General features: G+C 38.5%; 1 protein-coding gene across 1 annotated transcript in view; it reads right to left on the minus strand.

Moving 5' to 3' along the window:
• LOC139464662 (uncharacterized) overlaps positions 1 to 25,851 on the minus strand; it is a 40,148-nt gene that overhangs the window by 13,928 nt on the left and 369 nt on the right. The gene's annotated exons all lie outside the window — the stretch shown is intronic.

Consider the following 25,851-nt stretch of genomic DNA (forward strand, 5'->3'; position numbering starts at 1 on the left):
CAGGGAGTACATATTAGGTGTTGGCCTAGATTACCACCAGGGAGTACATATTAGGTGTTGGCCAACATTACCACCAGGGAGTACATATTAGGTGTTGGCCTAGATTACCACCAGGGAGTACATATTAGGTGTTGGCCAAGATTACCACCAGGGAGTACATATTAGGTGTTGGCCCAGATTACCACTAGGGAGTACATATTAGGTGGCAGCCCAGATTACCACCAGGGAGTACATATTAGGTGGCAGCCCAGATTACCACCAGGGAGTACATATTAGGTGCTGGCCAAGATTACCACCAGGGAGTACATATTAAGTGTTGGCCTAGATTACCACCAGGGAGTACATATTAGGTGTTGGCCAACATTACCACCAGGGAGTACATATTAGGTGTTGGCCCAGATTACCACTAGGGAGTACATATTAGGTGGCAGCCCAGATTACCACCAGGGAGTATATATTAGGTGTTGGCCCAGATTACCACCAGGGAGTACATATTAGGTGGCAGCCCAGATTACCACCAGGGAGTACATATTAGGTGGCAGCCCAGATTACCACCAGGGAGTACATATTAGGTGCTGGCCAAGATTACCACCAGGGAGTACATATTAGGTGTTGGCCCAGATTACCACTAGGGAGTACATATTAGGTGGCAGCCCAGATTACCACCAGGGAGTACATATTAGGTGGCAGCCCAGATTACCACCAGGGAGTACATATTAGGTGGCAGCCCAGATTACCACCAGGGAGTACATATTAGGTGTTGGCCTAGACTACCACCAGGGAGTACATATTAGGTGCTGGCCTAGATTACCACCAGGGAGTACATATTAGGTGTTGGCCTAGATTACCACCAGTAGTATAGGTAATAGGGGTTCTGGACCACTTCCACTGGAGCCGGATTTATATACCTATACCACCACTACAGGGGGAATTTTTTATGTCAAAATGATTATGCGATTCAATGATAGTCATGAGATTAAGTTAAATTGACTCTAGCTCGCCACCACCTGGAGCCAATCAATGATACCATTAGTACAAAAACAATGATGAGACTAAACTAAATTGTAATAAAAATATTCTCTATTATTTTTACTAATACATATACCATTATTTTTAACGAAGTGATATTCAACATTTTTACTAAGTTCTTCGTTCATTTTACTAGGAGACCATACCATACATTCTTCTTGATAATTGGAAAGAAACAATTGATGACCGTATTTGGTTGCAAATAAAATATATACCTTGTGGTAATTCTCTCCATTTGATAATTTTGTCCCTGAACATAAATGTTTTGATAGCTCTTTCAAGTTCTTCCTTTGTTGGTTTGTAATTCCCCATTATTATATACTTACGTAAGCATTCGTTTAAATGAATTTATGATTTTTTATGCGGTGTGATCTAATGATAGTAAGCAATCTATTTTTAATCTCCAACCAGTTCTTTGGTTTTGGCACGGAATAATTGACGCGCTTGTTGCCTCCCCTGTTCTATGAACTTTTTTTTCTCGTCTTCGCTAATACCACTGGTCTTACGAGAATTTGATCGAATCTCCTGCTTCATTACATTGTATTTGGTGAGTTCTGACAACACTAAACGAAACTCCTCCTCAGATATCTTACAATCAGCCATTGCTGTTGAAATATGATCCTCAATGCTGTTCAACTTTGCTTCGGCGAGTATCCGAATACTATCGTGTTTGAATGCTTTCTTTTGCAACCTACGAGAAATGAATCTTATCATTTGCCTGCCAGTCCCGAGACTCCGACGGCTATTTCCATGCCGAGCACGATAGGCGTGGCGATTATAGTTGATAATAAACTAACACCTGCTACACCGAGTCCCATGCCAGCTGCTATAAGAGCGGTGTCAACTCCGTCCAGAGCATTCACGGCTCTGCGATACTTTTTATACAATCCAAGTCTCAACTCCTTCTCCTTCTCTATTCTATGTTTTATGTCGCTTATTTGATGTAATCGAAATCCATCAACAGTATCCATCTTTTCAAATGCCTCATCGAGCGCCGGATATAAACTCATAGTGTATATTACGGTCATACAACAGTCTTTAATTGGTCTTGCTTAAATGTTTTGAGAGTATACATCAAACTTATCAAATTAATATTATACGGCAAGAATATCTTAGTAAGAGAAATACTACCACTTTTAATAATTTGGACCCCCTCAAGGGTTGCAACGGGTGATGCTCCGATATGAATAATACTGCAACGTCGACGCTCGTGTTTCTTGAGCCACTTAATCGATAGACCTGGTAATATTTCGAAGGCATGTTCAGGTGCATCTCCGAACAAGACTTCAATAATAAGCGTAGAAATATTAGGTATTGCACTCAAGTTAACTTTAATATCATCAAATTCAGTAACCAAATTTAAACTAATATTTTTTACGCCCAGACGACTTAATATCATATGACCTGGGTCTTCTGGAAGGGGGGTGACTAACACACTTTTTCGTTTTAACGGGATAAAAGCCGCGAGTGCGATACCACTATTTATTATCTTAGTTAAATTATGTGCCTTACCCGTCATCACATACGGTGGGGTAATGACGATATTCAGTAGCCACTCGATGTTTGCTTCGACCACAGTCCATTTATTATCGCTGTTGAGAGTAATATTGTACAAAGTGTTTTTATGGAGTCTACTAACGTTGACATCGCTTAAATCTTCTAGATTACCCGTAAATGTAACTTCTTTCCGCTTGTATACATTATTGTGTAAGTGTAAAGCGTATAACTTACCATATACAATGATACTATATCATAACTTAAATATGGAATCAACCATTATTTATAATATGGAGTGTCACACTTAAGTATCCTATATGTACAGGTTGGTGTTTTACATCTAATACAGAAATTTTGAGGTCTGAAATAATACCCCGCTTTAATTTTTTATATTGTAATGTTGAGAAAGAATCCGTTCTACCGCTATTGTATTTTTCATCTTCCACTGGAATAGATCTGAGCAGAGTTGAAGGACTTTCGAGTTGAATATTATCCGTTATACTGATCTGATCAAGATGGATGCACAACTCTTTATAGGGAACTAAATCAGGTAATTTAACCCCCTGTGCTGATGTCTTGAGTACTGTTATATCTCCATCTGCAAATCCAAGTGTAATTGCTAAGTGCCTGTAAAGCTTGACATCCTTTTCTCCAGCTTTTAAAATCAGCATCCCATTCGACTCATTTGTGTGAGACTAATTCCATTAGGTTTAAAAATTTCATCATTGAGTGAGCATACGCTGTAATACCCATCAGGTATAATGTGTTTTTTACTATTTATTACTGTCTCATTATTATATCTTGCAGCATTTATATTGGTCCATATCCGGTAATACGTTACATCGCATAGTGTGACTTCGAGTTGACCATCCGAGTTATCGATAGTATGAAGCAGTTGAATATACTGACCATTTGTTATTCCCGGGAGTGTAACATACATATTAAATATACAATGATACTATATCATAACTTAAATATGGAATCGAGATACATTACTAATCAATCGATTATAGTAACTGCCTCTGGTTATGATTTTATCGTTAAATTCCCTGATATCTTTGAAAAATATAGAGTCAAGGCAACTAGCAATAAAATGGTGCACGATTGGTTTCACAATCCGATGCAATTTTGGCAGAATCAGTTAAACTTTGCCATATGGTGTGCCACAACGGGATGTGGTGTATCTCTTTATTCCCCAGGATTTGAACTAAATAAGTCTGTGATAACATTTCACGTGTACTATCAGATTAGACGTATACTTAAAGAAATTAATGCTCCATTACCGCAGGATCGAGCATGGAATGCATCAAATAATCCGTACAATAGGTGGGCATTCGAACGTATTTGTCAGGAATTTAATATTTCTAAGAGTAAAGATTGGCGTATTAAAGGAGCAAACCATGGTCTAGGTGTTCCGTACAGCGGACAAAGAACTGTTAAAGAAGTCAGCGATGATTTAGTTAAAGAAAAAACTCATCAACCATTCGATCCATTTAAGTTGTTACAGAAAAACAATCTTTTTGTAAGAATGCATAATCTTTATCATGGCTGGGAACTTTCGAGTAACGATTGGAGAGGTTCGGCTTATATTGTTACAAAATTTATACAACTGAACAATACCGCAAACGCTTGGAATGAATTTCTTAATGATAAAACGGAAAATAATTTTACTAACCCAGGAGTTGTAAGAGTTAATGAATCGATAAGAACTTATGTATGGGCAATTCTCGGTGCACAATCGCAAACACGAACGTCCATTATCGTTTCTGGGACGGCACTCAATGTGCAAAAACAGTTTGTTGCAAACGTGGAGGATGCTATTAATTCACCAGTTGACATACCATCGTCTATAAGACGTTATCAAGATGTATTACAGTATGCTCAATCCAAAGTGGACTACGTTTATTCACAGGGACTATACATGTCTCCGAGTAATATGGAACTTAAGATCGGTCAAGTGATAGGCTATAATAATAAAATTGTTATTGCTACCGATCAACAAAAAACAGGTATAAATTCAGATATTAACGCAGAATTAATAACGCAAACAAACACAGGCGAAACGGGAATAGTCAAGCCACAGTTATCTACTATCGCTGAAACATCTACTGACGCACAACCACAAGTGCCACCGCATATTGTGGCTAAAAATCAACAACATATCAATGAAAAAACAGCGCTTGTAGTAGGTGGAGTCGCGGCTGGTTTACTCATGATTTGGTTATATAGTTCTTAGCGGATATGTACAACAGCCCTGCGATTGCTACGATCAGTGCCCACAAGTTTTGACTAAGCCAAGTGGTGGTCTTAGCTAATAAATTCAAGAGCCAGGAAACTATACTCCCTATTATACCGGGAAGTGCAGACGCGGCTTTCCCAGCGAGCTTTCCCAGTGCTGAACCTAATGCTTTTAAATGCTTTTTTATCCACTCTTTTATACCATCTTTATCACTGGGCGGAGATCCGCTACCACCTGTACCACCTGTGCCACCGGTTAACGCGAGAGTCAAAGTTGATATAATAAATCCCAACGCGGTTAAAATACTGGCAATGGTTATTCCCTGTTCTCTGAACAATGTTTTAATTTTATCGGCCAGTGTAGTGTCATCGTTGAGGACTTGATCGATAGTTTCTTGAGTTCGACTGATTTGTGAACGAAGCTATATGCTTGTCGATTTCGGATATCTTGGCTATATTATTGATGAGTTCTCCCTGCATTGTTTGCATTGCCTTGTCAAGACCAAGTAATTCCCTAATACTGAACTCCGAATACGTGGAATTATCGTAGTAGGTATCCAAGATTTCTCTGAGTCCATCCGAGGCCACCTTCGAGGAAGCTTCCAAATTATCTATGTTACTGAGTTCAGTACGCACAGTCCGAAGAACCTTAATAGTCTTAGCGGAAAGTCGTGAGTAGTCTACAAAACCCAATTCATCACGAACAGTGCTGATACCGTGTTTAGAGGCTATCGTAGGCAAGGCTAGGGGCTTACGAGTACGAGAATTCATAAGATCAATGGCCGGAGCGCCACGTAGTCGCAATATTCCTTTACTATCTAATTCAAACTTTGAATAGTCACGACCAATAGGACTAACATCTTTAAAGGTATCGTAATAATCATTGACGGTTGATTGTAAAAGTTCATCGTTAAGATTCATAAAACTGGTTTCATCAGTACCTTCTTCGATTGTACTCGGGTTATCAAAATCATCTAGATTAATATCATCCATTTTTATATTAAACATAGGGTACATATTTTCAATATACTGTAAACAGCTTTATTTCTGCGCCGTTAAAATATTGCGAATACCACACCAAAGACAATACTGCAACGAGATATTTTTGCGAGTTGCCGTGTTGAGATGACCCCTCGCGTACCAAACAATAGACAGCTTCTCTCCGAAGCTAGTTTTGCTGAGTTGGCCGGAAAGTTGACCGGAAAGTTGACCGGAAGAGATTGCGACCAATTATCAAATACGATAATTGATTCAACTCAGTGTCATGTCATGTGTGGACAAAATTGCAAAGGACACTGACGCAATCAAGCTAGGTTGGAAGAAGGCAGGATTACTGTGAGGTAACAGTGACACTAACTGGTCTGTTTACACTGTCATTTGTGATGTATTGTGTGACCATTCTGCATTCATTTGTGTTTTTAACTTATTGAGTAACTTGTAGTTCTGGTTGATGATTTCAACATTTAATGACGTGTTGCAATGAATAAAGTATGTATGTATTATTTATACTTATTTTTGCGTTTTTAATTTTTGCGATTGAGTCTCGTTCGCAAAGCTCGCAATAATAAAACAGTCGCAAAAAATTCCCTGTTTACAGTAACAATGTCTTCGCAATACAGACGCAAGTTAAACCCACAACGTAGACTTCGAGATCCATTAGGGGTCAAAGCAATTCGTCAGTCTATAACTATAACTAATAACCCGAGTACCATCGATCTCGGCGAACACGATGTGTTAGTTCCGGGAACTGTCCGACTAGCATTTACGATTATTTTGACTTCTACCGACGTTAACAGGGAGCCCGTTCAGAACATAGGTCGGGCTATCGTTAAGAAAATCGCCATTAAAATTAGAGGTAATGAGGTTTTGAGTATCGACGATAGCGATGTATACTATTGTTGCATGGATCTCTGGAGAACGGATAAAGAGTGGGAAAACTTACAGTACCAAGGTATTTGTAATCGGAACACATTGAGACTGCGTGTAGATGCTTCTAGTGGTGATGGTACCGTCGTAAAAGATCAGGCCGTTGCCGACGCATTAGGTACCGTATATCGCTGTGTATAAGGCAACCCCACGTATAAGACGACCCCCCTGTACACGCCTTCAAAATCAACCCAAAATCCTATACTCCGTGTATAAGGCGACCTTGAATGAAGTACATCACAAGTGCGCACACAAACCTTACATATGCAATAAAAATATGTTTATCTTGCGTTGTTTTTTCTACGATGATTGGTCGCGTGTGTAACTCCAGCACATGCTGCCATTTTGTGTTTACACGGTACGACACCAAATTGGTGCCCGTAAAATAAAATTCATTTATGATGTAATAACATATAAGAGACAATGGTGAGTAATTTAATCTCCAATTAACTATGTTGTAACTCCATAGGCTTATATTTGCTTCACATTCAGCGTGTTTATTCCACAATCACTTATTCACACTGTCTCCAACAGTTGTTAATACAACTGTAAAAACAGCTGGAATTGATTTCAGCTTCAGCGGTTATCACATGTTAGGTCACATGTGCATTATGCAAATGCTTACCAGTACTTCCGGCTCTCTACTCACGGATGTTGATTGTTTTACCGTGTCAGCTGGTTTGACAATCTGCATCGAGGCGAGGGTCATTTCAACTTTATTTGCAGAAATTATTAAACTTTATTCAAGGAAAAGAGATACAAATCATGTTTATGTATCGAAATAGTTATTGGAACAGTTATTTAAGATGAAATGCGAAGTTTTATTGTCAAATACTGGGCTGGCTATCGGGCGCCGGTTGACATCGCCAGTGGAAAAAAATGTGAGATCTTCGATCAGTGTATAAGACGACCCCACTTCTTAACCCCCTCATTTTAGGTACGAAAAACTCGCCTAATACACAGCGATATACGGTAACCGATTCTATATTCCCCTAGACTTTGAATTACTAGATTCCCACATGACTTTTTATCAAGCATCCCTAGGCGATAGGTTAGAATACGAACTCACTTTTAATGACTACGGCAGAGTAATCAGAGCTGCTGAAGATGCTAGCTATTCCATTGACAATATCTCGCTGGAGTACGATATGATAACAGATCCCAGTATACTGGAAGTTTAGCCATTTTGTACGATCCCGTGCTGCAACACCGAAAGATCACGAGGGACAAAAAAGATAAGATGTGGAATATCAATCTAAACGTCCCCACGAGATCGTTGAAGGGTACTTTAATGTTGTTCGAGGACCCCTCCGATGCATTTAAAAGAAATACCGAGAAGTTCTTCAATCCCAAGATTACAAAAGTAGAATTGACTATCGAGGGCGTTCCTAATCAACTATTTAGCCAAGGAATACTAGCGTATCACCAGTGGGATGAGATTAAAAAACTTCCTTCTATAAAACGAAGCCCAGAAGTTATCGCGGTTGTGAAAGATCTGTCTCTCGGGAGTTTATCAATGCGAACAACGGACGATGACCAACTACCTGGCAGTGGTAGGAAAATAGAAAATGCTAGCGAGGGTGTCACTATACAGATAACGAAGCTCCAGGAAACGGCTGGTAATTAAACATATATTTGTACATGATTATGGATGCGCAACTTAATATACAGAATGGACGATTCGTGCAAGCAATCTATCTTTTACCTAAAGAACCACACTGCGCTATGATATGCGGGCAAACGGGCTGTGGAAAAACAGCTTTTATTCTAGATATTTTACAAAGTCATTATCGGGACGTTTTCGATCATATTATTATTCTGTGCCCAACTATAAGCGTTAATAAAACATACCTATCAAGAGATTGGGTAATGAATGATCCCGAGGTGTACAAAGTTGATCCGGGCGATCGTTTACAAGACTGTTTACGAGTATGTCACGAAAAATACAAAGGAGAATCAACCCTTTTCGTAATAGACGATTGCAGCGCGAGTAAAGAACTCACAAAAAAGAAAGATATGCTTTCTTATTTGGCATTCTCCGGTCGACATACTCAACATAGCGTTTGGGTACTTACTAAAAAATACAACTCTGTCCTGAAAGATCTCAGAGAGCAGACCAAATGGGTAGCACTGTTTCATTGCAAAGACCGAGATTCGTTCAAGGAATGTTTACGCGAAAATGATGTTATTTATACAAAGCTCGAACGAGATAAAGTCAGAAAACTGTTAGCGGCAACGAAGCACTGTAAACTCGTATTAAAAACCGATCAACCAGCTGCTTATGCAATTGCTTAGCAAAGATATAGCAAAACGTAGCAAAAATGTAGCAAAATGTGGCAAAATTATAGCAAATATAGCAAAATTATAGCAAAATGTGGCAAAATTATAGCAAATATAGCAACTGCTAAGCAAAATTGTAGCAAAATGTGGCAAAATTATAGCAAATCTAGCGAAAAAATACGATAAATTGAACATTAGCGGTTAATATGACGGTTTGATATGTGGTTTGAAATCCTCATTCTTTCACAACAGTTCATTATTAAGGGATGTATTGGATATGTCATATTATATTATGTTAGACTTAGATATCTCCTTAGGTATTACATTATGGAATGCGACGAACTCATCGAACAAATGCTCAAAGAATCTGATGCAGATCAAGATGTAGATAAATTTTTAGATAAACATAGAGAAAGACTCGCCGCTTTGGTAGCCGGTGAAAATGTTCCCAATATTTGGGGGAAAATTATACCATCGGAAAAAATGATAACATGACCGACAAAGAAATTAAAAAACTGTACGCGCGTTACGAGTCTAGACTGGGAGAAAGAAAGACCCATTCATCGAACACGCTATAAGCTCAGTGAGCTGTGAGTTTTATCATAGATACGGAATGTTCTTAGCTCCACTCACCACAGCTTTAATAACAGCTTGGTATTGTCAAGTTAAACATACGTGCCCACTTAATAATAATGGAGACTCAACAGGTGACACCACAACAGACTGCGGAAACGCAACAACAAGTGAACGAGGAAATAATAACCCCGACTGCACAACAGATAGTGAATGAGGAACCACAGATTGTGAATGCACCACAACCACAAACACAAAAACAACCCAGAGTTACTAGGAAAAAAACCAAAAAAATCTCTGCAGGAAGAATGGGAGGACTCGCTAGCAAAGCGAAACTAAACAATAATTCAAATATTGATCCGATTAAAACATTGGCACTAGTAGGAGTTGTTGCTATAGCGGCTGTATGGTTGTTTTATAAGACCGGAGAAGAGAAAACGTCACCCCCGATGCCACAACAAGAAGTTCAATTAGAGGTAAGCCCCCATATAATGCTATAAGAAGCATGACTACTCCAGTAACAGACGGTAAAATGTTGTTAAACGCAACGTATCATTCAGCGGTGGTCACCGGCTTGGCCATGCCCGTATGGCTAAAATGATTACTAAAGCCACACCTCCCAAGCTAGATTTTAATGGTTATGATATCAGTATGTCCGTTCTTCATATAGGATTGGCTATGGCTACAAAGGATATGCTCATCAAACAAGGGCTTATCCCGGAAGACATATTGAAGTAATTAAACATTTGAATATTTTATATTCATATAATATGGCATCAATTGCTATGATGGCCGGTGGAGCTATTGTTAATGCTCTAGCTTTTTCGGGGAGTAATTTTTTATTTTCTAGTATGAGAGGTTTGGAGCAGAAAAGACATAATAAAGCTTTAGAACAACTCGAAAAAGCTCAGTCACAATGGGCCAGAAATAGGACATTAAGATTAGATTTTATTCATGAAGAACTGCGTAAGGAAGGACATTCAATTCAAACGTTTAAGGATGTCGAATCTGCCATGCACGAATACTTCCAGGTTTAAGGGAAAAAACGTGACCCAATACCGAGACCAACAATGAGTCAGTTTTATACACCGTCAGAGGCTCAAAAGAACCGCGAGGTCATATTCATCATTATCGGGTTGACTGCTGTGGCTATTTATAGCTACACAATAACTACGCATAAACCATGACCTCACAATGGCGAGAGGCACATCAACATGTAAATTCATACGCATGGGCCAATCACAAATTTGTGGAAAGAGCTGAGTGTCGGATTTTTGTGGAATCCACTCCATTGCAATTAGAAAAGGGCATATTAATTATCTGTGTTCTGTATGTGGGATTGGGGTCAAAGGCAGTTTTATGTTTATGTAAGAGTCACGGTGCTGACAAGAAACGGTTTCAAATTATTTATGAGAGGAAAAAGGCTTACCGAAATGAGATAAACAGACTGAGTAAAATTCAAACCAATTAGACATTAGTTCACATGTATTTATATATCACGATGACTTATGTTGTCAGAGAACTGAAAGCTTTAGCAAAGCAACGTGGTCTACGTGGATATTCTCGGATGAGAAAAGCTGAATTGATCGATTTACTCGGTTTGGAATACAACAAACCCCAGACTGTTAGAGAACTCAAAGCTCAAGCAAAAAACAGCGGGCTGAGAAGTTATTCTCGATTGAGAAGTGCTGAATTGATCGCTTTACTAGATAAAAATGATATTGATGTTGATAATAAACAACAAGATAAAAAACAACAAGAATTAAGATTTGTACCCACATCCGCCGGCATTGGTAAATATCTAAGAGGTTGGAAAATGGATATTAATTCCAACATGGATGTTAATGATGTTACGCCTATCATATCCAGCAAAATTAACGAGGAGTTAGATGATTTACATAGTATAAAATACCAGCTGACGATTAAAATGTTATTGAGTAAAAGTAGCGCAGACGATAGCACCGAATATACCGAACCATATTTCCGAAGCAATCAAGAAGTTATAACCGAATCGGATACTATAAACGCATCATTAGATACATCAATTCAGAGGATACAGGAAACTTTAGAATGCGGGACTAATAGACGTTCGGGTTGGGGTGTGGATAAAATCGATAGTTTATATTTAGATATAGCAAATTATATGCCCTTCAAAGGTGGATCTTATATAGATTTACCCCCGTATTATAAGAAGAAAAAAGCCATAATTAATGTAAAAAATAAATCCGATGACTGTTTAAGAAAGATGATAAGATCTGCATTGTTCCCCGTAGATAATCATCCGAATAGACCTTCTAGCTATCCCCAAAACGATGGACTTAACTTCGATGGTATAGACGAACCTACACCAATATCACAAATTGATAAGGTGGAAAAGCAAAATAATTTAGCTATAAATGATTTTGGACATTCTAAAGGAATTGTTATACACAGGATAAGCTCCGCTCGGGAACATATTCCCAGAATCAATTCATTTCTGATCGAAAAAGATGGAAAATATCATTATACATGGATAAAGAGTTTAAGCAGACTATTATACGATCAAACTAAATAAAAGGGAAAGAAATATTTCTGCGAAAGATGTCTACATGCGTACAGCAGACAAGATCTATTAGAAGCGCATAAAGAAGACTGTAGAGGTGTTGGGCAGACTGCTATCAGGATCGATATGCCTAAAGAGGGAAAAAATATATTAAAATTAGAACATTATTGTAATCAAATGCCAGTACCATACATAATTTACGCTGACTTCGAAGCGCTTATCAAACCCATAGAAAATACTGAACGCAATAATAGAGATAGTTTTACATACAAATCTCAAGAACATATTCCTTGTGGGTTTGGATATATACTTGTAAGGTATGATGGGAAAACAAACCCGCCCATGATTTACAGAGGTCCTGATGCAGCGGGAAAGTTCCTAGAATATCTACAAAATGAAGAGAGAATAATCAGGGAAAATTTATCGCGTAAGAAACCCATGTGTATGACGAGGGATGATTGGAGGGCCCATAAGAAGTCAACGAGTTGTCATGTTTGTAATAAACCCCTGGATGGGGATTCCGTAAGAGATCATTGTCACGTCATGGGTAATTATCGGGGAGCCGCTCATAACGAGTGTAACTTGAAACTAAAAATGAATTCTCAAACAATACTCATCCCCGTAGTGTTTCATAACCTTAGGGGATACGATTCACATCTCATCATGCAAGCTATCTCAAAGACCGACGGCGGTTTATCATGCATTCCTAATAATATGGAAAAATACATATCGTTCTCGTTGACTAAAACTGTACATTATACAGACAAGGATGGGAAAGCTAGAATAAAGCAAAGTCATGGGCTTAGATTCAAAGACTCCGTACAGTTTCTGTTATCTTCCCTGGACAATTTAGCTAATGCGAACAATCCTGATGACTTCGCGATAACAAATCAATATACCGATAAGATAACTCATCATTTGTTGCTGAGAAAAGGTCTATATCCTTACGAATATATGGATGATTGGTCTAGATTCGACAAAACTAAATTACCACCCCTTGAATCATTCTATAGTAACTTAACAGAATCTAAAATAACAGATGCCAATTATGAACACGCTCTGACGGTATGGGATAAATTAGGTTGTAAGTATTTAGGCGATTATCACGATCTGTACTTAAAAACCAATGTACTGTTACTAGCCGATATATTCGAGATATTTAGAAAGACATGTTTAAAACAATATGGCTTGGACCTGGCATGGTACTACTCCAGTCCCGGACTATCGTGGGATGCATTGTTGAAGAAGACCGGTGTAGAACTTAAACTACTCACAGATTATGATATGCACTTGTTTATTGAGAAAGGATTAAGAGGGGGTATATCGATGGTAGCGAAAAGGTATTCTAAGGCTAATAATAAATTAGTGGAAGGATATGATCCGAGTAAACCCGACACGCATATATTATATCTCGACGCCAACAATTTGTACGGATGGGCTATGAGTCAACCTTTACCCACGGGTGGTTTTGAGTGGGTCGATGAGAATGATATCCATAATAATGATGCGAATAAAGGGTACATACTAGAAGTTGACCTGGAATATCCAAGTTCGTTACATAAAGACCATAACAGTTATCCGCTAGCTCCCGAAAGATTAATGGTTCATAAAGATTGGATGTCGGAATATCAACACTCCTTGATGGGTAATACTAGGTTAGCTAACGTAGAAAAACTTGATGGATAAGACGAAATATATAGTTCACTACAGAAATCACCAGCTATATCTATCGTTAGGTATGAAACTTAGGAAAATACACAGAGTTCTAAAGCTTGATCAAAGCCCTTGGATGGAGCCCTATATAAGGCTGAACACAGATTTAAGAAAGATAGCTACCAGCGATTTTGAAAAGAATCTATATAAGCTCATGAATAACTCAGTATTTGGTAAAACTATGGAGAATCTAAGGAAGCGTGTTGATGTTAAATTAGTCAGATCTAATGAGGAAGAAAGACTCAGGAAACTTATAGCCAGTCCGGCTTTTAACAGGAGCAAGATATTCGATAACGACTTAGCCGCGTTGCATATGCAGAAGAGTAATATAAAATTCAACAGACCGGTGTACGTCGGTATGAGTATTCTCGACTTGTCAAAACACTTAATGTATGACTTTTATTACAACGAACTTAAGAAGCAATACGGCGATAGATGCGTGGTGCTATATACCGACACAGATTCTTTTTTGATGGAAATACAAACCGAGGATGTGTATAAAGATATGGCAGAAAAATTAGATATGTACGACACGAGCGATTACCCAAAAGTTAATCCACTGCACAACGTAGTAAATAAAAAGGTATTAGGTAAGATGAAGGATGAATGTGCTGGGACTCCTATAGCGAAGTATGTAGGATTAAGACCTAAGATGTATTCTATAAGGAAGTCCGATAATGGAGAGAGCTGAGGGTGTTAAGAAGTATGTGGTAAAAAAGCATATCAAACACGAACAGTATAAAGAAGCATTATTCAATGGTCGAACGTTTAAACACGAGATGAACTCTTTAAGAAGTCACAATCATAGGATATATGGATTAAGAATGAACAAGACATCATTATCCCCCTTAGATACAAAGAGATGGATTGATAAGGATGGTGTAACTACCTATGCTTTTGGTTATGGTGGTAAAACTGTATTGTCGGGAACTATGAGCAACTTTTCTTGTACAAATGCCCTGCCCGGTCCATCTTTAAGATAATAAAGAATAGGCTCTCCTTCTTTCATAACCAATCAACTAATGTTATATGTCTTAAGAGACCATATGGGATCGGTTGCGCGACATAGGCCTCCTTCGAGTTCACCGGGCTGGTACCCTTACTCTATCCGGAAGTTTTTGTTCTTTGCATCTCCTCGGTGCTGAAGATTCGGAAGTCACGGAGTTCATTTTAATCGCATCGGATGTTTTCTTCCCTATTAATCTCGTTACTTCATTATTCAGCGCTGATACAACAGCTGATAATCGTGTCACCCATTCGGTTGATCTCAATCGCTCGGATTTCATTTCGATCCCATACTGATAGCCAAACAAACGTTCCGCTATGTCCTGTTAAATCTTTCGACGATAGCTTGACTGCGGTGGGCCTCTCTTTCACCACGCCTGATTTCGACAACGTGCTTTGTTAACAGTTTAGTTATCGATCCCATAAACTCGCGACCGGGATCTACTTGAAATAGCTCAGGCCATTTTAGTGGTCCGCGTTTATATATGCGGCTCAGTGCATTAGCTACTTCTGTTGAATCTTTTCGAAGTTAATGGCTCAGCCTCTTTGTATCGACTAGCCACATCCACTACGGTTAAAGCGTATTTATACCTTATCGTGGGAAGAAACAAGAGGTCAGCCTGATGAACTTCATTTGTTGTAAAAATATCAAACTTCTTCCTCGGTATATAACGCGGTGCTGGTAAGTATATTTGCCACATTGCTTGTTTCTTTAACCAATCCTTGGCCACATCTTTAGATATCTTTGCCGCGGTGGCTAATTTATTTATTGCTCCTACACCTTTTCAATATCCCCGTGGGCTATAGTAAATTTTATTCATTATTAATTAATATTGATGTTTCTTTTAATACGACTATCGTTGAATCGCATCATCGTTTTTACATAAAAAATGCCACCTGTAGTAGGTATATAAATCCAGCTCCAGTCGTTGCGGTAGAACCCCTATTACATATAAAAATTTATATCATTGACTCCAGGTGGTGGCGAGCTAGAGTCACTTTAACTTAATCTCATGACTATCGTTGAATGGCATAATCATTTTGGCATAAAAAATTCCCCCTGTAGTGGTGGTATAGGTATATAAATCCGGCTCCAGTGGAAGTGGTCCAGAACCCCTATTACCTATACTACTCCACCTGGGAGTACACATTAGGTGGCAGCCCAGATTACCACCAGGGAGTACATATTAGGTGGCAGCCTAGACTACCACCAGGGCGTACATATTAGGTGGCAGCCTAGATTACCACCAGAAAGTACATATGAGGTGTTGGCCTAGATTACCACCAGGGACTACATATTAGGTGTTGGCCCAGATTACCACTAGGGAGTACATATTAGGTGGCAGCCCAGATTACCACCAGGGAGTACATATTAGGTGTTGGCCTAGATTACCACCAGGGAGTACATATTAGGTGGCAGCCCAGATTACCACCAGGGACTACATATTAGGTGGCAGCCCAGATTACCATCAGGGAGTACATATTAGGTGTTGGCCTAGATTACCACCAGGGAGTACATATTAGGTGGCATCCCAGATTACCACCAGGGAGTACATATTAGGTGGCAGCCCAGATTACCACCAGGGAGTACATATTAGGTGGCAGCCCAGATTACCACCAGGGAGTACATATTAGGTGGCAGCCCAGATTACCATCAGGGAGTACTTATTAGGTGGCAGCCTAGATTACCACCAGGGAGTACATATTAGGTGGCAGCCCAGAATACCACCAGGGAGTACATATTAGGTGGCAGCCCAGATTACCACCAGGGAGTACATATTAGGTGGCAGCCCAGATTACCACCAGGGAGTACATATTAGGTGGCAGCCTAGATTACCACCAGGGAGTACATATTAGGTGGCAGCCTAGATTACCACCAGGGAGTACATATTAGGTGGCAGCCCAGATTACCACCAGGGAGTACATATTAGGTGGCAGCCCAGATTACCACCAGGGAGTACATATTAGGTGTTGGCCCAGATTACCACCAGGGAGTACATATTAGGTGTTGGCCCAGATTACCACCAGGGAGTACATATTAGGTGTTGGCCCAGATTACCACCAGGGCGTACATGTTAGGTGGCAGCCTAGATTACCACCAGGGAGTACATATTAGGTGTTGGCCCAGATTAGGGAGTACATATTAGGTGGCAGCCCAGATTACCACCAGGGAGTACATATTAGGTGTTGGCCTAGATTACCACCAGGGAGTACATATTAGGTGGCAGCCCAGATTACCACCAGGGACTACATATTAGGTGGCAGCCCAGATTACCATCAGGGAGTACATATTAGGTGTTGGCCTAGATTACCACCCGGGAGTACATATTAGGTGGCAGCCTAGATTACCACCAGGGAGTACATATTAGGTGGCAGCCCAGAATACCACCAGGGAGTACATATTAGGTGGCAGCCCAGATTACCACCAGGGAGTACATATTAGGTGGCAGCCCAGATTACCACCAGGGACTACATATTAGGTGTTGGCCCAGATTACCACCAGGGAGTACATATTAGGTGGCAGCCCAGATTACCATCAGGGAGTACATATTAGGTGGCAGCCCAGATTACCACCAGGGAGTACATATTAGGTGGCAGCCCAGATTACCAACAGGGAGTACATATTAGGTGGCAGCCCAGATTACCATCAGGGAGTACATATTAGGTGGCAGCCCAGATTACCACCAGGGAGTACATATTAGGTGGCAGCCCAGATTACCACCAGGGAGTACATATTAGGTGGCAGCCCAGATTACCACCAGGGAGTACATATTAGGTGGCAGCCTAGATTACCACCAGGGAGTACATATTAGGTGTTGGCCTACATTACCACCACAGAGTACATATTAGGTGGTAGCCCAGATTACAACTAGGGAGTACATTTTAGGTGTTGGTCCAGATTAACACCAGGGGGTAAATATTAGGTGGCAGCCCAGATTACCACCAGGGACTACATATTAAGTGTTGGCCTAGATTACCACCAGGGGGTATTAGGTGGCAGCCCAGATTACCACCAGGGAGTACATATTACCACATGGCTGTCCTGACCACCAGAGAGCACCATACTTAAAGTTATATGCACAAATTGTTCTGCAACATCACACCCATTTGGGGAGAGCACAATGTCTAATGCATGACAAATATAAAGGTTAGACAATTTAGTGTTGTTCACTGATGATAGTGTCATTCTGGTAAGACTACACTCTATTACCAGTAACATTTGTTCAGAAATTGTTTCACTTATGTTTAACGATGTGCATGTTGTGTTTCTGTGGCTGTTTGTTCTAGTCCAGACTCAAACCGATTTCATAGTGCTAGCCCACTATGATACCATGCCACAGTTTAACATAGATTCTCCACTCAGACACATTACTCTGAGACGACCAGTCCTCGTAGTTTTGTCTCCTTAATGCTAACCACAAGGCAGGGTAACAACAAGTATCATCTTTTAACCAGGTGATTGTACACCAACCTGCTGTTCTCTGGGCAGACGCTCTCTACACCTCAGAGGAAGTTTTCTTTATAATGAAGGATCTGAACATCTCCTTAACAGTTGCAAACAACATTGTTCTAGATGGCAGAATAGATGGAACGATTGTTTTATTTTTTCAACAAAATATGCTGCTGGGTGGCCATTTTGAATTTTTCAATGTCCATAGTAAGCTGTTTATCCTCACTCATGTCGAACATGTTTAATAGGGTTATTATTATGTTATTGATAGTTTTGAAGTTTATAAGCCAGGCGACAGGATGGATCAATAGACAGTTTAAAGAAGTAAATCCATGCCGTAAGATCATTTTGATGATGTCAATACCTTGTCATTCAAACATATGGAGCCCAATGACCTTACAAGAATGACCTTACCTTCACACCTTTTCAGTTTGTAAACACACAAATATCTCTGTGTTGTGGGTTTTTGGACGCTTAAGAATAATTTGTTGTTTTCAACAGATTTAATTTAATACATTTTCTATAGAACTTATAGGTTTTATTTGAAATAGAGCCCACAATTAAGTTCCTCAAACAACCCCCTGGTTTTAGCGCAAGTAATGGTGATAAACATGGTCGTCCGCAAACGTATGATGTCCGTCAATATATATATATGGCTCATCAGCAGAGTGTTTCCAGAAAAGCTTCAGACACTTATCGAATACATGACATGTAATAACAGGAACATAAACTTACTCTCATTTGCATTCCACACCAGTTTCATACAGCAATACCCAAACTCTAAATGCTCTTTTTCTCATGCATATATCCACATGGAAATGGCATAATGTATTCAAAATTCAAAATGGCAGATAAGGCTGCTCAATGTATATGCTTGGCTGACAAATGTTAAATGGACAGGTCCTGCTTGAGGAAGTTAAATGTGGTCTATATTTCAAATATAACCCATAGGTTTTATAGAAAAGGTAATTAAATTAAGTCTGAAGTTCGTTAGAAAATTTCCAGCTATATGACAGCATCACGTAAATAATCAAGTCTGGACTAGACAATCCAGTGGTTGATATTATGAGCAATGATCCACGCTTTTGGAGTGCTTTGACATGCAGTCAAACACATCAGGAGTCTGACCTGCCAGTCCATTTGGTTGGCACATACAACCAGCATAGGTTGCTGGGTATCTATTCTAACTCGGAATCAATACACATCAATAAAGCAGGCAATGAAAAATTCTCAAAATATAAAATGTTCTGAAATATATCTTATAATAAATGTGTTTCATTAATTTTATAAGAAAATATGAATATTTTATAAATGGTGGTAATAAGAATGATCAGTTGATAGGTAACATGTATGTGAAAAGAACTTTTAGTTTAATAATGTAATCATCAAATGAAAGCATCACCAAAGTAAGAAGAGTGTCAACCTCTGGTCTAAAATGTGTCATAAACTTAATGCGAGCAGTCCTGCCTTAGAGCTATAGATAATAAACAGCAATTAACAATATCAAGACTATAGACTTAGAATCCATGATAGATTGTCTTTATTTCCTCCAGTACTGAAGATACATTATATAAGATACATTGTAGATACATGAATTAGATTAAAACTAAACAAAGTAGTTACATGTCATAGTGAAGGGGGTATGAACAAGTGTTGCCACTTGTTAACATAATGAGAGACTAGTAACATAGTTTCGCCCCATATCTCAAGCTCAAGGTCTTTCAAGCAATCAGACAGTCCGCCTAAGAGGAAAGACATGATAACATCATCATCATTTGACCAAAGGTCAACAAAAGAATTTGCATCTGTGATATCAAAGATATTTTCGAACATTTCATTTCTTTCTTGCATATCAATTAAATGTGTATAAACTTAATGCGAGCAGCCCTGCCTTAGAGCTATAGATAATAAACAGCAAATAACAATATCAAGACTAGAGACTTAGAATCCATGATATAGAACTGAGTGATAGCAATTGGAGTGAATTATTGCTTCACAAATTTAACAACGTAGGTGTGCAGTGTTTTTCTTGTACATGTAATTATAAGAATATTTGACAAGTTTACCATAGACAAGAAGCCGTCATACACAGCTGCCAACTGTCAAATCTAGCACCCAATTACACTGTTTATTGTGCGCTTTGTTGTATACGTGTCTGTCATTGTTTCCGTCCATGACAATATACTCCAAAATGTCTGGATAAAATGATATATTAATGACAGCAAGGGATACGTTCCTATTTGACCTTCATGATTATAGTATAAATTGCTCTGATGTTGCCTGCAGGCAATGTGATGTTGTTATAAGGGATAAGGGATAATCATTTTTTACACTGGGCAAGTAGAAAGTGCAACTGTGTTCAGAAAAAATGATTCAAATAACTTGAGCTTGAGCTTACTCACAACCAATCAGTGAGTTCAACTATATTGTATGAGTTCACTCACATAGTCACTCAAATAAACATTACTAATATGATGACCATTGCTAATGTGAATTCACTTACTTTGGTTAATAGGGTATAAATGCCTAAATAATTTTGAGATGCTATTACTTTCAACTGTGGCAAACCAACAGATACATCATATGTTTGTTCCAATGTCGTGTGGAGGTTAGTATCACTGAGGTTGTTATTGCTAAGAAGTGTTTTGCTAGGTTGTTTACTTTTTGATTGGGGTTTGTTGAGTTATTAATATTTGGTGCTTTCTCGGATTGCGTGTATTTTGCGCCAGTTCTGGCGTCTGTGTGATGCTTTATTTTGTGTTACCAATTTCTAGATTTTGCTGTTTTAACGAGGTTTGGCAATTTATAATTTAATTGGTGAGCTACCTGTATATGTGAGTTGTCTCACTACAAGCCCTAACAGGCGAAATCCTCCTGGATTTACATCGAGGACAGTTAACCATAAATTTCTGGGTCGCAACCCAATCAAACACCCTCATCAAAAACAACCTTAGCCCAATAACATCTTCACATCCAAATTACAAACCCCCCAAATCGATACATCACTCTCCATTAAAATAAACAAAACAACAGAACCAAACACTGCCAAGACTACCACACGAGCATACATACATGAAAAATGGCCAAACTGGTGTCACATCTACACGGACAGGTCCTCTAACCCAGTCTCAAAACAGTCTCAGTATTCGGCATCCATATAACCCAAACAAATAAACCAATCAAAATCCTATAGGCTCCCGGATAAACAGTCAATCTTCACAGCCGAGCTTATGGGAATGGCTACAGCCTTACACAACCCCAAAATCAAAAAACAAAAAAACATCTAATTCTAACAGACTCGACAAAAGAGCTACAAGCAAAAACAAAAACATCAAAAACCGTCCTAAACTAATAAACCACTCAAATACTTAAAAGCACTCAACTAAACAAACTAGGCAAACAAATAAAATTCCTTTGTATCCTTGCCCTCGTTGGAGTGTTTTGAAATGAATACGTATGTTTCTAATTAACTAGCCTTCTAGGCCATTTATAATTACCCCAAAAATTAAATTACCACTAATCTAAAAACCTAATAGCAAACAAAACCAAAACCAGTTTGTCGTAAATCTAAGATAGACCCATACCTGTCATAAGTTTATTTTATCTTCATCTAAGATGGTGGCATACTTTGCCATAGATATTTTGCCAAACAATTAGTCTGCTTTACATTCAAACATTGACATTGCATTTTGTTAAACTGAGTGATTCAAATTGACACTTCGAAAACACGAAAAACACATCAATGATTCTACATCGGAAATGTTCTTAATCGCGACATCAATCCACAAAACTATGGAGTCAATAGCTTAAAATATATTTCTAACCAAGTCCATGTTGAAGGAAGTATGAAACAACGTACCTTTTCAATAATTTGTGAAGGATAAAAATGGAAGGTGTCGGCAGGCTATAGTAATGACCGTGACTTAATTGATAACTCAGGGGGAGCTAATCTTAGTTCATACTCTAGTTGAGAGCGGTTTCCCTTTGTATTCGCCCGGGACACCTTGCTCAATGTTACAGTTTTCATAAAGCGCAGAGTTCCGCTGTTATATTTTCTGGATCGCATTTGTGTCGATGCTTTAGTCTTTATTTTCTCATTTATAAAATTATATCAATCTACATATTTAAAAAAAAACATGAATAGATTTGACACATTACAAAGTATTTCACTCCTTAAATGAAATCAGACAAATCAATTTATTAGCTCTACTTAATTTAAAAGGATAGAAAATGACTACATGATATGTATGTTCACATTAAAACATGTCGTGTTCCATTAGACAACTTAACTTGACAATTCCTAAATTATTTCTCTTTGCGAACCAAAATTAGTGTCACTTTTAAATTTTTGAAAAGAATTATGAATCTAGATAGATAAAAATAATTTCATCATCTAAATACTAATAGCTTGATATTGTTTTAATTCTTTGGTTAATTTGTGAAATATATTGGATACATAAACAACTAAACAAACTTAACAAGCTTAGATTGTCATAAAAACCTGCTTGTGTGTGCGCTGCTTCCAGAACAATTTTTGTTTCGAGTGTTTCCACGTATAATGTTGGTGTTAACTCTAATATAAACTTGACTTTTGACATAAACAAAAACATATACAGTATACTTCACTTAACATCAGACTTGAACACGCATGTTAAATGCTGAACGCATATGCTTTTTGATCAAAGGTCTCATCATTGTCATTTAGAATAACGTCCCTTACTTTCGTCCTTGACTTTGTACGCGATGTGTTTATATCATAAAGTTCTGCGCACTCACGAGAGGACCATTTGAAGGGAAAATAAAGAAGTATCCATTGGCACATTATTTCAATTCTAATAGCTAAAGTGTGGTAACACTACACTTATTGATTATGACATTTATTGGTTTTGAAAAATGCTATTGCATGGCACACGAATGCTATTTGTGTTCGGATAGTCATGACATCATTTATCATAAGAACAACACGTCTACATGTAGGACATATGTAGGATTGTACAGACTTTCACACAAATATGTGGGTGTAAAAAAAATGTGACCTGACAATGTGATCATGAATTCCGTGCCACTTATCTATGTTGTTGTTATTGTCAGCAGCTAGGAAATCCCATTGACGTCATTGGGAAACCAGAGCTCCAGATAAGCTTTTGGTGTTGTGGGTATTTTACCCATGCATTTTAAAATTATTGGTTATCAGTAATTCTACCTGTTTATTCAAATTTCTGTTACCCACTAGTTTTTACACATGTGGGTATTTAAGTTAAATATTAAAAAACACTATTCATCTAGTCCTTGCAAACTGGTGTCATGTGGGTTCGAGAGCTTTATAGGACTCAAAAATACCACGATACTTCCACAAGAAAGTGTGATGGCAAATGATCATGATGTAACTGTCATCGTGGAGTTTGGCAAGGTTGACGGAATGCCCCTTTATAATTTCAAAATAAGTTTCTGATTTGCTAATCGAATACGCAGGGTTACTTCACAATATTTTGATGATACGCACAAGTTTTATCTCTAACACAAATGAGTTCTCTGTCAGAGTTACGATAGGTATAGTAACTCTGAACGATCTGCGACAGGTTTACCATAGTTTCGAAAATCTATCTTATCTTAACCTTAAGATATCTTGTATTTGAATGTAAGTTGTTAAGATAAATCTTAGCTACGATCGTTTCGAAAATCTTGGCCCCGGTGGTCCCGTTCATGAAATATGCATAATGTCAGAAAGTGCACGTAAAATCTCCAAATAGTTAGTAACACTGACTTCAATCAAGTTTCCTTGTTGTGTTCACCATGTTGACATGTCATTGGCATTCTTGATTTTTGTTTTAAATTACAATGAGAAATATATACATAAACTTACACTAAACTTGAAATTATAGATTGTCTGTCCCCAGGGACTGAACACTGTAACAGATTAATCTTTCACCCAAAGGCTCCCATGCATCCATGTTCATCATGCCCAAATCTGCTCTATCACCAAATGGTAAACGTTTATGAGCCATTCATCTCTATAATTGGTGTTTAATTATGTTACCATACCTTATGTGGTATGGAATGTTATACCATTACAGGTGGAGCATACATCAATCTCATACAATATCTACAAGTAAAAGCTCTTACTTTAATGCAACTAATGTACATCCATGTCACATTGCTCACTCAGAGTAGCTGCTTTCCCCGGAGTCTTTTAGCTTCTAAACATGTGCAATGAATGAAGTTGACTGACCAGCAATTACCCTTGTATGTAGAAACATACAGATCATACTGTTATAATTTTTTAATTTGAAGTTTACACGATATACGGCTTTTCCATTGGACGAGAGGTCGGTCACATGACCGTGAAATTGACATTCATAAGTGTATGAACGACACAATTTGACGTTCATACGTTTTTCACGAGACCGTGTTCTTTAAATGACGTAAACACTGACGGACTACTTCCACATTCTTGGGGAAACCCCTGGGAATTCCCTAGCACGAAAACACACATAAGCGTTCTTTCTGATCATTTAGAACCTTTATTCTTGGTCTCAGCGTTTCAGTAAACATTGAGATTGTTCACGAAAATCGTCGCTGCGGCCCATACTAATGAACAAACGATGAAATGCACATCTATACTATCGTAGTTTCGACTCGATCCGTGCCAAGGCTGACATTGACCGTCTCCAGCAATCTATGAATTTACCTGAGTGTCTGTTTGACGCATCTTTATTCACCTTTCATTGATCGGCCAGTTGATCAATGATGACGTACACATGTAACCGCCACACGTTCATTAACAACTTCGGAAATCTCTCCCGTCACGTTTATCGTGTCTGCCATTTTGACGTCTTGTACTTGATGTAAATGTATTACGACGCGCTGTCATTGTGACTGACTTACTGAGGTAGTTCTTTACAGACCTTTCTCATCTAATGAGGATATGGTTTGAACACATGTGCTGCTTAAGATGTTTCTGAAGAGCAAGTTGTGCATCCATACGCCCATGTCACCTCTCTTTTTGAGGAACTATTTTACTCCGCGATATAGCTGGTTGTTGTATGGCTGTCAGTGTAAACATGAAATCACACGTATGTAAATGAAATTGTGTTTAGATCTTGGCCTACATCGTTTGAGGTAAGAAATTGTGATGAAAAAATTATAAGAATTGACTTTCACGTTGTGTGAGTTCATTGGATTATGAACCTTCATAGAGTGAGGGCCAAACATTGTATGAACGTCGTCGCAACCTCCGACGTTCATACAGTCCAATGAACTCACACAAAGTGAAGGTCAATTCTTAAGTAATGCCATTGACACATTTCAGTGTTGAAGTAAATCCAATAACACAGATTAATATACTCTATAGTATCTGTACACTGTGAAACATATCTTTAGAATACTTTTGAAGTTTATCTATATACAGACCAAATTGTTTGTTTGTTGTTTAACGCAGCACTCAGCAATATTCCAGCTATATGCCAGCGGTCAACATTAATTGAGTCTGGACCAGACAATCCAGTGATCGATGTCACGAGCATCGATCCACGCAATTGGGATATATGATGACATGCATCAACCAAGTCAACACTTGATGCTAATTGTTACTTTTGCA

This window comes from Haliotis cracherodii, unplaced genomic scaffold (genome assembly GCF_022045235.1).
Source record: "Haliotis cracherodii isolate W230 unplaced genomic scaffold, xgHalCrac1.p SCAF_1, whole genome shotgun sequence".
Taxonomy (NCBI): Eukaryota; Metazoa; Mollusca; class Gastropoda; order Lepetellida; family Haliotidae; genus Haliotis; species Haliotis cracherodii.